This window comes from Barbus barbus (genome assembly GCF_936440315.1).
Source record: "Barbus barbus genome assembly, chromosome: 25".
In the NCBI taxonomy this organism is placed as follows: Eukaryota; Metazoa; Chordata; class Actinopteri; order Cypriniformes; family Cyprinidae; genus Barbus; species Barbus barbus.
The window spans coordinates 1,498,549-1,503,332 of record NC_136753.1 but is presented as its reverse complement, the minus strand read 5'-3'; positions in this window follow the sequence as shown (position 1 = coordinate 1,503,332).

Sequence of the window (4,784 nt, the reverse complement as noted above, 5' to 3'; positions counted from 1 at the left end):
TTTTCCAGGTTGCTCCACAATCAAATGTCTGCCAGGCTTCTGTTTGTGGACTATATAAGAAAGCATAATAATGGAAACAAGCAGAAAAGTCAAATTTAGTGCATTGCGGTAATATAATGTGGTGACGCTTTTGCATAAAATCCGGTAACACTATGATAGTCTTCTTTACTAGTAATGTGAAGCTACATTAGTGTACTTCCTATCCAAATTCTGCAGAACAAGAGTCGACCCCAAAACTGTCTGCACGGAACTGAAGATACGATCAAAGTAAGTCTTTCTGTAAGTCTTCACTGGACAGACCATTGAGAGTATCAGTCGGCAATTATTGTGCACACAAACACACACACAAACACATGCATACACAAACACACACACAAACACATGCATACACAAACACACACACAAACACATGCATACACAAACACACACACAAACACATGCATACACAAACACACACACACAAACACATGCATACACAAACACACACACACAAACACATGCATACACAAACACACGCATACACAAACACACACACAAACACATGCATACACAAACACACACACAAACACATGCATACACAAACACACACACAAACACATGCATACACAAACACACACACACAAACACATGCATACACAAACACACAAACACATGCATACACAAACACACGCATACACAAACACATGCATACACAAACACACACACACACACACACACACAAACACATGCATACACAAACACACACACACACAAACACATGCATACACAAACACATGCATACACAAACACACACACACAAACACACGCATACACAAACACATGCATACACAAACACACACACACACACACACACACACACAAACACATGCATACACAAACACACACACAAACACATGCATACACAAACACACACACACACAAACACATGCATACACAAACACACACACACAAACACATGCATACACAAACACACGCATACACAAACACACGCATACACAAACACACACACACACAAACACACACACACACACACAAACAAACACATGCACACACAAACACACACACATGCACACACACAAACAAACACATGCATACACAAACACACACACAAACAAACACATGCATACACAAACACACACACATGCACACACAAACACGCATACACAAACACACACACAAACACATACACACACAAACACATGCATACACAAACACACACACAAAGACATGCATACACAAACACACACACAAACACATGCATACACAAACACATGCATACACAAACACACACACACAAACACACGCATACACAAACACATGCATACACAAACACACACACAAACACATACACACACAAACACATGCATACACAAACACACACACACACAAAGACATGCATACACAAACACACACACAAACATATGCATACACAAACATGGCGTATTTCAGTCGTCTAAAGTGCTTCTATGGTTCCAGACAGGCGCTCTGTATTAAATTACTGCTAATTTGTGTCAGGTTTTGGCTGGGTGAAGTTTATCTCATGTGGATCAAAGATCATTAATTCCTGGTTTATACTCTAAAGTGTTCATTCCCAGAATCCCACAATACATCTGCAGTTCCTCATTCTGGATGAGACTGAATTCATCAAACTCATGACTGGATGCAGAACGGGTCAAGACCTCCTGATTCAGAGCGCTTCTGATATCATCTGCTGTGACGAATCTACTTTTCCTTCGACGGGTCGACACATGGAACTAATGAACTGCGGGCAGCATGTCAAATGGCTGCTGATGTACAGTATGATGTTTTGATAAATGAATATGCATGTAATATAGGAAGCATTTCTATAAAAGCATAAAACAGATGTTCAGAATACTACCCTGACACTTTAACACTATTAATTTGATTATTTACACAATGATAACAAAATAAACAGAGCATTCATTAAGTAATAAAATCATTTTCATATTATTAATCAACATATTTTGAATCAAACTGATTTGTGTCATTTGATCCAAAACGATGTATGCTTTCCAGAGACACAGACCAACTAACAAATCCCAGAATTAAAAAAAAATCCATTGACAATACTTACTGATGATGTTACAGATGATGTGCTGCTGTTTTCCCTCCATAATGATGTCACTTCCTGTTGGCTGATGTTATTAAGTAACTGTTTTTTGCTAAATGAATAGTTCCAGTGTTGCCAATTTAGTGATTTTGAAGCTAGATTTAGCTACTTCCCCACCCCATCTGAGACTTTTTTCAAAAGTTTAGGACAAATATAGCAACTTATTGGACAAACATTATCTATTTTTTTATCTTGCCCACTGATCTATATTCATCTTTATATAGATCAGTGAATTTGCCATTAAGATGTCATCTAGTGACATTTAGCTGCCAGTTTGAGCTACTTTCAGCTGAAAGCAGTTGGCAACACCGAATAGTTCACTAAAATGAAAATGCGCTGAAGATGAAGATCCAAGATGTAGATGAGTTCATTTCTTCATCAGATTTGGAGAAATGTAGCTTTCCATCACTCTCTCATGAATGGATGCTCTGCAGTGAATGGGTGCCGTCAGAATGAGAGTCCAAACAGCTGATAAAAACATTACAATAATCCACACCACTCCAGTCCATCAGTTAAACTCTCGTGAAGTGAAAAGTTGTGTTTGGAGACACATACATTATTAACATGTTTTTAACTTAAAACAGACACTGCTGGCTAAAATGAGTCTCTAATCCATAAAAGCACTCCTTCTAACAAAGTGAAACATGAAGGAAAGTGACACTGAGTGTCATCATAAATTTAATATTTTATCCATTAAATGATGACTGAATGCATCATGTCATGTTCAGTAATGCTGTCTGTCACTGGTTCACTGTGCAGCTAATGCTAACACACTAATGCTGAAGACAGCGCTCGGCTCTCTCTGGTGACATTACATGCTGAACAACACGCTTCCAGATACAGACCTACTTTAATATGGAAAACGTGTCATGCATTTATATGCAATTTAATACTATAAATGAAAGCGAAGACCTACTAAAGACATATAATTATAAAGTGATCAGTATAAAAGTGTTTTGAATAGAATGGCAGTGTTTTTGTATTAAGTCTGAGTCACAGGTCTGTGTTTCACAGGGACGTGCAGAGAGTTCCTCAGCGGCAGCGGCTCAAATGTGGAAAAAGATGGGATACATTACTATTTTATATTTTTGCAAGAAGTCACTTATAGCCATCAAGCCTGCATTTATTTGATCAAATCACATTTTAATATACTTTATTAATTAACAATGTTGAAAACCTGTGATAGTTTTTTCAGGATACTTCGATGAATAAAAAGTTAAATAAGAACTTTTACTTATTTAAAATATAACTTTTGTAACGATATACACTACCGTTCAAAAGCTTGGAGTCAGTATTTTTAATTTTTTTATTCAGCAAGGATTTGTTAAATTGATAGAAACGGTGATAGTAAAGATTGATATTGTTAGAAAACATCTCTACTTTGAATAAATGCTGTTCTTTTTAACTTTTTATTTATCAATGAACCCCAAAAAGTATCACAGGTTCCAATTTAAACATAAAATAAAAAATAAGCAGCACAACTGTTATTAATTGATAATAAATCAGTATATTAGAATGATTTCTGAAGGACCATGCATTGAAGACTGGAGCAATGATGCTGAAGAATCACATAAATAAAGGATATTTTATTAAAATAGTATAAATGTATATTAAAATAGAAAAACATTATTTTAAATTGTAATATTTTCAATATTAGGCTACAGTTTTTTTGATCAAATAATGATGAGCATAAGACACTTTCATAATGCTGCATAATTATCAGAAATGGTAATATATGGCTCTAGAGCCTGTGGTTTCTGAAAACGCTCGCAACCATAGCAACGCCTCAGATTGACAGATATGGAAAAATAAACAGTTTTCTGAGTTTTGAGCGAGTCGTTACTGTTTTGTACAAATTGTCATGTTCATTAGAATTCAAATGCATTTTGTTTTATTGACCACAATATCATTGCTATTTGTTCGAGGGGCACTTTTGAATAATTTTGGAAAAGGACAGGGGCTCGAGTCCCAAAGCCCCCCCTTCTGCACGAGCCTGCTGTTTCATGTTTAATTAATCTACAATAAGACAGAATGTATTTATTGAACATCTTAATTCTGGGATCAATATACTGTATAAGGATCTTAATGAAATTAACTATAAATATTACATTTTCTCAAATGGACAAATAAAATCAGCAGTGAGTCCTAGGCTGGTTAGATAGACTAATTAAGGTATAAGTATAATAGTATTTCATGTGATGGGTTAACGAGTGCCAAGGCTTGCATTCATTAATAAAATTAAGATTGATTTACTTGTTTACTCTCAAGAATAAAAGGATTAGCATATTTACTGCTGATTTGAACACTCATAATAAACCCATGAATATCCTTTAAAACAGTAAATATGATCATTCTGGATTTCATGCTGATATTGAATTTAGCTGCAAGTCATATTACACCATCTGTGTTACATACTTTCTCTTTAAACTTTTAAAGGGTTCAAATTTGTGAATAAAAGTAATTATGTTCTATTTTTATAGTAAAACGTACCTCATTGTGCCGTTGTGTTAACATGTGGCATGGTACTATGGTAAGATCATGTCTTTTGGACACTACTATGAACATAATATCATGCTATTTTTATGTATCTTACAGTACTATGTACATACCGTTGTATATTAATATAGTAATCATACAGTTCTATGATACATAT